The 13,137-nt window shown below is 50.9% G+C and overlaps 1 non-coding gene across 1 annotated transcript; it reads right to left on the bottom strand.

The window, feature by feature from the left end:
- Positions 1-12,821: 12,821 nt before the first annotated feature.
- On the bottom strand, positions 12,822-12,926 carry LOC115871059. Its single transcript, XR_004047048.1, has one exon. It is a non-coding gene; the product is annotated as a U6 spliceosomal RNA (small nuclear RNA).
- Between the last annotated feature and the right edge of the window lie 211 nt (positions 12,927-13,137).

The following is a 13,137-nucleotide window of genomic DNA, read 5'->3' as shown; positions in this document are numbered from 1 at the left end:
AAAACACTCCTCCCAGGCTGCCCCTGAGGCTGACGACAGCGGCGTTGCTGGGAGCTGTGACAGGCACCAGCATTCCTCACTGCGCCAGGCTCCCCGGGGCCCAGGGCCATGGTTGTAGAAGTGACAGAGTCACTGCTTAAGGGTAGAAGAACACTTGTCACCTGGGGCCCGGTGGGCCCTGGGACTTTCCACTCTCCTGCCCATCTGGGTATCAGTTTCCTACAGCGTAAACATGGAAGGGCGGAGTTTGCTGTTAAAAAAGATTGTTATTGGATTTTTTGACTTCCCCTAAAATGAACTCCTCAGTTCCCTTCTTCTCTGGAGTTTATTAATCTGTGTCTGAAGTTGGAGGCTGAGGCTCATATTTATTTTCACCCGCCATGATGAACATGTCATGGCCTTTCTGTGCACACTCGACACCAGAGTGTGGGTGGACCCACAAGGGTGGGCTGACCCCCAGGCGGAGGTCAGCTGCAGCAGGCGGGGCCTGGAGCAGTCAGCAGAGTCCAACAGCTCACCTTCCCATCCGCGCCTTGACACCAGGCCCCTCCCACCAGCGACGAGACCGGGCTGGCTGCTCATTTCTGGGGCCCCTCCCACAGCGACGAGACCGGGCTGACTGCTCATTTCTGGGGCCCCTCCCACCAGCGACGAGACCCGGCTGACTGCTCATTTCTGGGGCCCCTCCCACAGCGACGAGACCGGGCTGACTGCTCATTTCTGGGGCCCCTCCCACCAGCGACGAGACCGGGCTGGCTGCTCATTTCTGGAACCTTGTAGCCTTAAGTGGATTCAGATCCAAACTATTTTTTTAAAGTTAATTTCCCCTCAGTCTTGGAAGCCTATGTATCCAGTGTAAGGCTGTGTCAAAATGTTGCTTTTTTAAATACCACGTTTTACCACATCCCTCTTCGGGCCGGATCATTTTCAAACTGAATATCCAGCAGTATCAGGACTCTGCCCAAGGGTAAACATGGTGGATAGCAAGCACTTTCCGGTGCCAGAGGAGCATGAGAAACATCTTGGTAGCGATTCAAATAGACGGAATGGTGCACAATGCTCCCAAGAGCAGGCGATTGACACGGCTCTGTTTGGTTCTCTTGACCCATGACATTCTACCCTGTAGGCTCCCGCGCTGAGCATGGAAACGCCGAGCTTGGCCTAAGACCTGGCCACAGGTGTGAACACTGCTGCAGGCTCTGTGTTTGGGTTCCACCTGCTTCTGCAAGTGGCTAGTTGCCTGGCTGGGTGGCTGCTCAAGCTCAGGCCCACTGGCGTGTGTTCCTCCCGGCACCTTTCTGGAAGTGTTGGCCCCTGGTGGTACGGTGGGTTAGGCAATGGACGGCTGCCTGCAAAATGGGCAGTTCAAGCCCCCGGCTGCTCTGAGGAAGGAGGCTGTCTGGTCCCATGAAGGCTTCCAGTCTCTAGAGCCTTGGGAAGCTTTCTCCTCTGTGCCGTGGGCTTGAGGCAAACCCCCGCGGAAGCTGTGGCAGTGGGTGCGAATGGTTTCTTGCTGGAAGTGGCCACAGACCGGAGGGTTCAGAGCGGAGGAACCCCAAAAGCTCAGAGACCACTCCCTCAGCCCTTTGGCAAAGGCGCCATCCTGCCATGGGAGTGGTCCTGGGGTTCCCTGAAGTTCCTGCTGCAGCGGGCATCCTATGAGGCAATCAGCCCGGCCCCTGCTGCTTTCTGAGCCATGGCAACAGAAGGGCGTTTCCCAGTCAGTTCCCTGGACCTGGTTCCCTCTCCCTATACTGGACCTGGTTCCCTCTCCCCATACTGGACCTGGTTCCCTCTCCCCATACTGGACCTGGTTCCCTCTCCCCATCCTGGACCTGGTTCCCTCTCTCCATCCTGGACCTGGTTCCCTCTCCCCATCCTGGACCTGGTTCCCTCTCCCCATCCTGGACCTGGTTCCCTCTCCCCATCCTGGACCTGGTTCCCTCTCCCCATACTGGACCTGGTTCCCTCTCCCCATACTGGACCTGGTTCCCTCTCCCCATACTGGACCTGGTTCCCTCTCCCCATACTGGACCTGGTTCCCTTTCCCCATACTGGACCTGGTTCCCTCTCCCCATACTGGTTTAATCTGTGTGCCGAGCAGGTTGTCAGAGAAGCTGGATCGTGTTAGGGTGTGGCATCAGGGTGGGAGGAAGGCTTATTAACAACCTGAGATAGGCAGGTGGCACAACCTTGCCTGCTGAAAGTGAGGAGTACTTGAAGCACTTGCTCATGGAGATCAAGGATTGGAGCCTTCAGTATGGCTGACAACTCAATATAACACCTGGACAGGTAGGTAACATATGATACATGGAGAAAAGGGTGAAGGTGTCAAGGATTTTATCTTGCTTGGATCCATAGTTACTGCGCATGGAAGCAGCAGTCAAGAGATAAAAAGATAGAGCGCATCAGGTAAATCTGCTGCACCAGAATTCCTTAGAGTATTGAAGAGCAAGGATGTTCCTTTGAGGACAAAGGTATCCCTGACCCAAGCCATGGTCTTTCCATTGCCTCCCATGCATGGGAAAGTTGGATCTTGAAGTAGGAAGACCGAAGAAGAATTGATCCATTTGAATTGTGGGGCTGGAGAAGTATTTTAAAAGTACAGTGGACTGCCAAAAGGACAAACTGATCTGTATTGGAAGAAGGCCAGAGTGCTTCTTAGAGGCAAGGATTGCAAGACTTCATCTTACATATGTTGGGCATGCCAGGGGAGACCAGTCCATAGAGAAGGACATTGTGTTAGTCTGGGTTGACTAGAAAACAAATCCAGGGCCACTCGTCTATGTGTGAGAAAGAGCTTTATATCAACGAGTAATTGTATATTAAGAAAACATCCCAGCCCAGTCCAGATCAAGTCCATAAGTCCAATATTAGCCCATATGTTTGATACTAGTCCAAAAATTACTCTTTAGAATCATGCAGCACATGCAATGATGCTGATGCAGGAATATCATAGGCTGATGGGTGGAAAGTCTTGTGGATCCAGTGGCAGTGGAAGCATCTCAGCACTGGCTGGGTCACCACGTGGCTCCTCTATCTCCAGGGCTCTGGCTCCATCAGTGTGGCTCCATGTGGCTTGTCCACTGGAATGTGAAAGCAGAGAGAGAGTGTGGCCCACTTCCCCAGAGAAAAAGAGGAGGTTCCCAGAATCCTCATGAGAAGACATGCCCACAAGGAGATATCATCAGTCTGTGGCCTGATTCACATGCTAGACTCCACTCCTTCACTCTTAAAATCCTCAAGTTGACAGGAGATTATGTAGCTACCACAGACATCATGTTTGGTAAAGTGGAGGGGTGGCAAAAAGAGGAAGACCGTCAATGCGATGGATTGGCCCAGTGATTGCATCCATGAGCCCAGGCATAGGCACGTGGTGAGGGTGGTGCAGGATGGGCCAGTGGCGCATTCTGTTGTGCATAAGGTCGTGTGCCGTCGGAGGGGGCTCAATGGCACCGAACACAGAGGTCATTCTGGATCTCTGCTCTGGTGTGAACTCAACACACATGGCAACAATTGGATTGGTTTCTTGAAGCCATGGTATTTTCAACTGCCTGGTGTGGCCATGGAAGATGAGCAATGAATAAGGAAGCCCACAGAATCATCGGTGCATTTGAATGATGGTGCTGATGAAGAAAGGTGCCGGCACCACATGATGCCAGAAGAGTGGGCACGTCCGTCTGGGAAGAACCTCCAGAATCCCCTGAGACGTGGAGACGGCAAGATTCCACCGCACGTTCTTTGGACATGTCCCCAGGCGGGCCAAGGAGTGGCAAAATCCATGTCAGCTTCCACATATGATTCAGATAAAAACAAAACTCGCAGAAAGTACAGATTTGAAATACAGCACAGCTAGCCCCGTCGGCTGTAAAGAATGAACAGAAAACCTATGGCCATCATGATACGTAATGAGTAACTATTAGCCACTTTGCTCTTTAAATCTAGATAAGGAGACATCTGGCCCCCCATTACTGTTACTCCGCATGGTCCCAGAAGCCCTTCCGACTGAAAGAAGCCAACGGGAAGAAATAAACAACAGAAGTATCAGGACAGAAAAAGAAACATTGTTCATGTAAAGCAGCTAAGACCGCTGGTGTAGGAAATACAAATCTACGGAACAGGTGCTAGAAAAATGCCTACGGGGGAGGGAGGGGGAAATGAGGAGCGGACACCAAAGGCTCAAGTGGAAAGCGGGTGTGAGAATGATGAAGTCAACATATGTACTAACGTGCTGGACACAATGATGTATGCACAGAGTGTGAGGAGTTGTATGAGCCCCTAATAAAATGATTATTTAAAAAAAGAAAAAAAGGCCTCGGTTACCTGGCAAGGTAGAGTTTATGCGAAGTGAAACTACTAAAAGATGTGATAAAGTGAATGCATTCTAGAATGATATAAAAATAGAACTGCAAAATATAAAATAAATCTTCAGACAAATCCTTTACCATAAAAACCACAAATGTGCTGAGAAAAACTAGACAAGATTTATATAAATGGATGGTGAGATTTCATTCGTGGGCTTGAATTCTAAATAGTAAGATCTCAGTTGTCCTCAAAGTGATCTATGGACTCACTACAACTCTAGTTAGAATCCTAGTAGGTAGGCCTGTGATAGAAATGTACTATTTTATTGTCATATTTATACAGAAACTCAAAGGGTATTAACTAGACAAAGCAAATTTCAAAAGGAAGAACAAAGCTAGGAAAGTCACTCTGTGAGACTTCGTGGCTGTAACTCTTAGAAGACTCACCCCATGGAGTGGATGCCGACTCACAGCGGCCCCACAGGACAGGGCAGACCTGCCCTGTGAGTTTCTGCGACTGGACCTCTACACGAGTAGGGAGCCTCATGTTCTCCTATGAATCAGCTAGTGGTTTTGATCTGCTGACCTTGCAGCTAGCAACTCAAAATGTATCCAGTAGACCTCCTATGACTTGCTCTGAGCTGCTGACTCTGCGACACTGGCTACAGACATTGTCCAGAGGCAGAAGATCATTCCAGCCAAGTGGGCTGGAACGTGCAAAACACATGGAAAGCATTCAATCCCAACTCCTACCTTTTAGCCCTATAAACCTTAATTCAAGATGAACCCTAAAGACCAAAAAAATGTGACAAATTGAGAATAAAATGTAGATAAGCAATTTTTATCCAGGGAGTGAGCAAATTGCACAAGGTGGACACATCACGGGTCACACAAGGAAGCCATGACAGCCGAGAAGACAGTATTCCAAGGACGACTCCTGCTCCTCCGGTGCCGTAATGAAGAGGATGGGAAACAATCTCTGCAGGACACATCTCTGCAGAAGGCCTCCCATCCAGTCTCTCACGACATGCCACAGATGAGGAAAAAACAAACTTACTAAAAATGGGCAAAAGGCTTGAGCCATTACTTCACAAAGGAAACGGAACAAAATGTCGGTAAACATTCGAGAAGGTGTTTAATAATAACATGACTCTTCAGGGAGATGCTAATTAAAACCAGAAAGAGGATTTTGCTAGCCTCAGGACAGCTAAGGAGTTCTCTAGGCCAGTGGTTAATCACTGAACTGCTAAGCCAAAGGTGGAGGTGTGAAGGCAGCCTCAGGCTCCATGGAGAAAGGCAGGGACCGGCCTCGTAAAGATAGCGGCCCGAGAGGTGCGGGCGCCTCTTCTCTGTCACGTGCAGTGGCTATGGCAGAGTCTACGCCATGGCCCCACTGGGAATCGCGAGCTAGCTCCTGTTTGTTTTAGTGGCTCTGTCACGTGTTGCGAGCTCATGAAGTAATGAGAATTTTCACATATTGTCAGCAGATGTAGGAAATGGTTCAACCACTTTGGAAACCTGTTTGGCAGAAATTGCCTTCTGATGTTTTTATCCAAGTGAAATCTTCCACATATCTGTTCATTAAAGATCACCAAAAATGCTATTCTTAACAGGCAAAAACCAGAAACAACATCAACATCGATGGAGTGGATGAACAAACTGGCAGGGTTGCTGTGTTAGGCTAGGTTAACTGGAGAAACCAATCCAGTGACCCTCATCTATGTGTAAGAGAGAGCTTTATATCAAGAAACAATTATATGTCAAGAAAACACCCCCGCCTGGACCAGGTCCAGTTCACCAGTCTGGTACTAGCCCACCGGCCCTCTTCACGCTCATGCGGACACATGCGGGCTGCAGGGAGACCACAGGCTGCACAGTCGGGGGTCTGAGTTTGGTGGGAGCAGGCAGGGCTCCAGTAGCTCGGAGCGTGGCCAGCCAGCAAGATCAAGGCAGAGAGAGAGGGAGGGGCCTCGGGCCCTCCTGATGACAAGGCCACACCCACAGGACACCTCATCAGACCTGACCTGATTGACAGGTTGAATACCACCCACACTTTTATCTATGTTCAGGTTGACGTGAAATTATGCAGCTGCCACCGTCGCATAATAAATGAAACGCATGTTCTAAATAGGAGGTCTATTTCCAAATGGGTAAGTTAATATTGCACCTGAATATGAAGAAAATGAAAATTCTCAAAATACATACCCATCCATGGAGCCCCGGGTGGGTTAGAACCGCCAGCCTTCCCTTAGCAGCAGAGTGCTTAATGACCGCACCCCCAGGGCTCCTGAGACGTGAATAAGGAAGCCTGTCCTCTGTTTCACAGTAATTCAACCGGCTAAATCCTGTCTCCCAAATAAGCACAGCGTTGCTGGGATGGACTCAGTAAATAATGGTGAGTCGTTAGATTCAGGAGCCACGTGGCTCAGTGGTTAAACGTTTGGCTGCTAACTGAAAGGTCAGTGGTTAGAATCCAACAGCAGTTCCATGGGAGAAAGATGTGGGGTCTGCTTCTGTCAAGATTCAAGCCTTGGAAACCCTTGGGGTAGCTCTCCTCTGCCACACGGGGTCTCTGTGAATCAGAACCAATGGATGGCCATGGGTTGATTACCGTAAACTAAGATTAGGAAGCCGGGGTCCTATCTGTCTTTCACTCATTTCCTTCAAGCACCCTCCACGTGTGAAGTTCACAGTGCATGACCGATCACACACTGAGTGAGCCAAGACTGAACTACAGTAAATGTATAAGTGAGTGATGGGGAGAGTTCACATGAGGACCCCCAGGAAACCCTGCATCACGGAAGCATGCGTGCATTAAGGCAAGGGAACCCAGAGCAGTTTAAAGGCTTAGCTTGTGCAGCTTCCTTTGAGCACAAGGCGGAGGCCTGGAAGCAGCAGGTTTTGATGAGAAGGAAGAGGGGGTGCAGGCAGACTGGCTTTCCTGGGCGTCTCCAGCCCTTGGCCTCTCGTCCCTGGCTGTGTTAGGTCCGTGTCAGCTCAGGAATGCCTAGTAGCTCCATTTTTACGCTTCTCATGTCCTTTCGGATGTCTCCCGGTTCTCCTGGATTGGAACTTTGGTCTACTGTCCACGTGTTGGTCATTTGGGGCAGCTGTTTCTCCTCATTTTGAGTCATGCTGCATCAGCAAGCAAAAGTTCCTAACGCGATGCCCGTGCAAGCTGCCCCGGTTCACTCTCCTTGGGGGGCAGCTCTGCCCCAGTTGCATTTTGAGTGCCTTCCAGCCCGAGGGGCCCCTCTTGGGGTGCCGTCTCTGGCCACGCTCTCATGCTGTGGATGTGGTCTTCCGTGGCTCATCCCTCAAGCCCTTCTTGTCATCCATTCTTAGTCTGACGCTCAGCTTAAACCTGCTCACCTGGGGTGACCCCGCAGGTCTTGGAAACACCGATGCATACCTTCCAGCACCACAGTGACACACTCGTCACCGCAGTACAAACAGTTGGCAGACAAGTGGCAGACACTCCATTTTGTTTTGATACGATTAAAGGTTTAGTCCTCAAGTGAGTGGTCCGTCAGCACCGATCTGGGCAGCCTCCGAGTAGCGCAGAAACCCGCAGGTGAAGGCGCTTCAGGGACCTGTTGGCTAACAGGATGGCCAGGAAGGACAACTAGAGAATGGCCATTGGTTCTTCCAACAGGCTCTGGGAACCCTCTGCTCCCTTTTGGGTCGTCCCCAGCAGAAGGTAAGTGCGGGGGCTACTGGCCTCAAGCCTCCTGCTCCAAAACCAGCCAGTGGCTCTGAGGGAGCTTTGCTCCCACCAGCACCCGAGGGAGCTGTGCTGCCAGGCCCGAGGGGCGGGGCGGTGGGCGTGGGTGGGGGTCACTGTGGGTCAGCATGCACGGCGCCACCAGCAGCACCACGATGCCCCGCACTGGTGAGCGCTTGGTGTGGGGAGAACGGAACCATCACAGCCCAGGATTCCCGAGTGTCCACACCAGCTTCATTTATGCAAAGGAGCCCTCGCTGGTCCCAGTCTGGTTTACTCTTTGACTGAGTCACAGAGCCTCTTGTGGCAGGAAACGGAACCATTTCTGAGCGGGTGTGTTGGGTCATTGAGCCCCTCATCCCGTCCAGTGGGGATGCGGTTGACTCAGGGCTTGGCCTTCCTGTCTCCCCAGGTTGGTCTCTGGATGCCGGCCGAGTGTTGGGAAGAGTGCTTGTCCACTGCCCCGTGGTCACCTGGTGGAGAGCCAGGTCCCCAGCGCCAGCTCGGCCAGCGCTGCAGAGGAAGAAGCCTGAGGAACCTCGGGGACTGCTGGTCATCACACCACATCTGGCCAACCCACCCACCTTCCCAAACCACGATCCTCCTCTTCCCCGAGACCCTGAGAAAGTTGTGGACGCTCGTTGCGTCTTGGCCATAAAACCATCTCTATACAGAAGCCCAAAGGCAAAGCCAGCCCCCTATTACCAGGTGGATTTCCCTGGCAGTTACCCACAGCAGAACAGCTCCAGGGGATCGGGGGCCGTCAGTCTTTATGGAAGCAGACGGCCTCACCTTTCTCCAGTGGAGCAGCTGGTGGGTTTGAACCACCCACTCTTGGGTTAGAACCCTTTGCCTACCCACCTGGGCTCCTTTCCTTGTCTGCTGAGACCCGCCCTCCTATTCCCAAGAAGGGACCCCAGGACTCCATGTCCCAGGCTTGCTCCCCCCGATGGCACTTAACTTGGGGGCTGAGGGTAGGTCCCACACCTAGTTTCCCTGCCTAACCTATGCATCACCCACTCCTCAAAACCATGGCCACCCACTCAGAGCGGGGTGGGGGGTGGGCTGGGTGGTAGGGTGACTCCCAAGCACAGTGGGGTGGGGTGGGCTGCATCATAGGGTGTCACCCAGTCAGAGTGGGGTGGCATGTGGGCTGGGTGGTAGGGTGACTCCCAAGCAGAGTGGGGTGGGGTGTGGCTTGTGGGAATACCATTTCCTGCACCTTCTGACCTCGGGAATGACCTGCTCTCTGGGGCGGAGAGGCTCTGCTGGCCGGCTGCCCCTCCTCGGAGCCCTCCCCGACGGGAGCACATTCCTCTCCATGGCTCCTTGTTTTTCCTCCAGTGCGGACAAGACACTAACACTCATGGTCACTGGGTCAATGCCAATGCACGGTGGCCCCACAGGAAGTGCAGAACTGTCCTGTGGGTTTCCAAGATGGAAGCTCTTTGTGGGAAAGGAAGGCCCCCCATTTCCCTGCACGGCGGCTGTCTTTCTCCTGCACAGCGGCTGCTGCTGCTTGGTGCTGTGGAGTGGGTGCAGGTCCATCTGGACCCCGCGCACAACAGAAAGGAAGCGCTGCAGGTGCTGTGCCATCCTCACCAGCGTGCCCATGCCCGAGCCCGGGGCTGCAGCCAGTGTCCGTCCGTCTCCTGGAGCCGCCCCTCCACTGTACCAAGCATGAGGTCCTCCAGGGGTGGGTCTCTCCTGACCACATGCCCAAAGTAATTGAGGTCATGTCTCGCCATCCTCACCTCCAGGAGCACTCCGGCCCTACTTCTTCCCAGACAGATCTGTTTGTCCTTTCCGCCGTCCTCGTGCTTTCTGTATTCTTCACCAGCACGGTCGTCAGTATCTTCTCCTGCAGTGATTCTCAACCTTCCTCACGCTGCCACCTTTTCACACAGTTCCTCCTGTTGTGGTGACCCCACCCCCACCCCCCTACCCCCCAAAATTGTTTTCGTTGCTACTTCATGACTGCAATTTTGCTTCTGTTTTGAATCAGGCGACCCCTGTGAAAGGGTTATTCAACCCCAAAGGGGTCATGACCCACAGGTTGAGAACCACTCCTGTAGTGTCTTTTAAAAATGCCGAATTCAGGACTGAGAGTGAGCATCTGAAATCATTGTGGGCTGAAAGAGTTCATGGAGAACTGGGGCGACAAGATAGCAAAAGAATTCTTCCAACACACCGTGAAGCCCGCTGGGGCGGGTTCTGCCCTGTCTCTCGGAAGCTGGAAGTATTCTGAGCTCCTTCACAATGAATTGCTCCCAAACTAATCAGCAACGTCCCTACTCTTTACAGGGTTTCCGAGTAAAGGAATGGTTGGAATGGTCAGCCGTGGAAAAGCCCAGCCTTCCGCAGCGCGGGCCAGGGCCTGGAAGCTGGCCTTGCAGCCCACCACCCAGTTTCGGGCGTGCAGGGCGCACACGGGCTAGTGAGTCAGGACGCTGCGAACAGTGTGCTCCTTCCTGCTTGCCCGATTCTGCACGTTGCGTGAGGAGCCCCAGGAGGCGGGTAATTGTACATGTGTTGGTTCTGGGCTGTGGAAAAAGAGAAAAATAAATAGTGTGCTTCCTTTAATAACCAACTGGCATACACTCCACAGTTTCCAAAACTCATATAACTGATGCATAAACATTTTCAAAATGGGACTCACAGTTCATTTTGAATAGCAGGGTGCCAGTCACCGAGTGAGGGCCTGTCTCTCTTCCACGCTGGGCGAAAGCAAACACCGCTTCGTGCTTCTCTGACCCAGCTGACCCCCAGACCCGTATGAGGTATTCTATTCCTGCTAATCACAATAAAGCGGAAAAAACTTTAAGAAGTTTTCATCCATAATTTTTGAGGTCATATATTGTGTGTTAGATGAAACTTTACAAGCCTGCCTCCTAGAGATGAAACTTTACAAACCTGCAGAAGCCACCCAAGAAGCTTCACAAATTAGGCTTCCTTTTCAATTTTTTTTCCCCTTTTGTAGTTTTTTTTAAATTAAAAGATTATTTTGTTGGGGTCTCTTGCAGCTCTTATTGCAGTCCATACAACAGTTGTATCAGGCATAATTGTACGTATGTTGCCATCATTCTACCCTAGACATTTACTCCCTATTGAGCCCTTGGTAGCAGCTCCTCTTTCCCCTCCCTCTTCCATCCCCCTGCCCTCCTGACCCGTGATCCATGAGAACTTACTATTCTTTTCATGGCTTACACTGGCCGCGGTCTCTCTTCCCCCAGGGCTTCTGTTGTTCCTCCCCCTGGAGGGATGTATATGTGGTTTTGTGTCCATCATTGCAATTGGTTCCCCCTTCTTCTCCGCCCCCCCCCACTTTCCCTCTCCCCTTCTGATATTGCTATTCCCATTCCTGTTCCTGGATTCCGTGTGTCCAGAAAGGAGCCCTGGTTGCAGTTGGGCCACTAATCACAAGGTCAGCAGTTCAAACCCACTAGCTGCTCCATGGGCGAAAGATGAGGCTTTGTGCTTCTGTAAAGATGTAGAGCCTTGGAGACTCAGAGGGGGAAGTTCAACCAGGTCTGACAGGGTGGCTCTGTAGGAATCGGCTTGAGGACAGTGAGCTTGGGTGGTTTTTTCATCATTTTTATTCGAATGTTTCTTTGCCCTTGTTCGCAGCCCCTCCGTTTCCAGTCTGCTCGCCCTGCTCGCCCGCTCACCTTTGCTTTGGGCACATGTTGACCGATTGATCTCAGGTAGGTGTTTGATGACCAGAGCACAGCACTCAGGGGTGATTTTTTTTCCCATTTGCTGTTTTAATTGCTAACATATCACGGAGACAACAGAAAAAGTGGCAAAAATCAAATTCGCTCCTCCTCTCCACAGCTGCCAACACATGCTGTCATGTCCACGGATTTGGGGGTAATTAGTCACATCAGCAAGGGTGGTTTCATTTCTTCTGTCTATTTGGCCGATTATGAACTGGCCTATTTTTGCTCCTTCGGTGACAGTAGAGCTCTGTAATAATGTGTCTTACTTCTCTCAAGTGGATTATGCGAGGAGCCAAACCGTGGCTCTCCAGGAGACGAGTGGCCTATGGTGACACTTGTAGCTGCATCAAAAGGCCACCCTCATGGCTGTCAAGTCCATTCCGACCCATAGTGACCCTCTAGGACAGCGTGGGACTGTCCTTTGGGTTTCTGAGACTGTAAATCTGGAGAAGAATAGAAAGCCTCATCTTTGTCCTGTGGAGTGGCCAGGGGGGTTGAACTGCTGACCTTGTGGTGAACAGCCAGTGTGTAACCATGATACCACCAGGGCCCCTCTTTAGCTGAACAGCATGTTTTAAATAGACTCCAATATAAATTAAGGTAAATTTAGACCCCAGTAAAATTTCATCCAGATGTAAACATTCAAATGGTCTCATCTGACTTGTCTCTACATTGCTATACCTGCTTCATTTCTACCATCATTTCATGTTCTATGCTATGCTATAGGAATTTAAAAACCAGGGTTTCAAAATAACATCTGCTTTTATTTTTTCGACAGTTTCACTGGTATATGATTCACATGCCAGACAACCCAGCAGTCCAGTCCCATGAGGGAGAGTTGTGTAGTCGTCACCACCATCGGTTCAGGACACCCTCTTCTTCCTGCGCCCGTCCTTAGGAGCTCCCCCACAACCCCCACACACCCCAGCCCCCCGCCACACCCCAAAGAACCATGAATGCAGGGCCTATCCTTATAGATTCACCTGGATTTCAGGTGGAAATATCGATTTATCCTGGATTTCATCCACAGAGAAACATGGGGAAAATCCCCCAACAAAATAGCAATAATAACGAAAAAACATGGAATATTTCATGAATTTTTGTGTTATCCTTACACAGGGGCCATGCGAGTCTTCTCTGTTTTGTGCCAATTTTAGTATGTGTCTCTAAAGCGAGCACTCAAAATAATATTTAAAGAACATAAAATTGCTATTAAATTTCCTTCAATCAAGAGGGGGGTGATTTAAGTTGATATCATTAATAACCAGTTCTAGTCTACACACTTTAGGGGATTTTTTTTAGGTTATGAATATAGTATTCTAAGTCACTTAGAATCTGCCACTTCAGTCTTGGAAAAATGCAGACAGGTGTCTTCGTTAAAAGCAAGGAT

Source organism: Echinops telfairi, unplaced genomic scaffold, assembly GCF_000313985.2.
Source record: "Echinops telfairi isolate 266 unplaced genomic scaffold, ASM31398v2 ScPeMD7_3533;HRSCAF=4204_0, whole genome shotgun sequence".
NCBI classification, from domain to species: Eukaryota; Metazoa; Chordata; class Mammalia; order Afrosoricida; family Tenrecidae; genus Echinops; species Echinops telfairi.
This window is presented reverse-complemented; position numbering and strand designations above follow the sequence as displayed.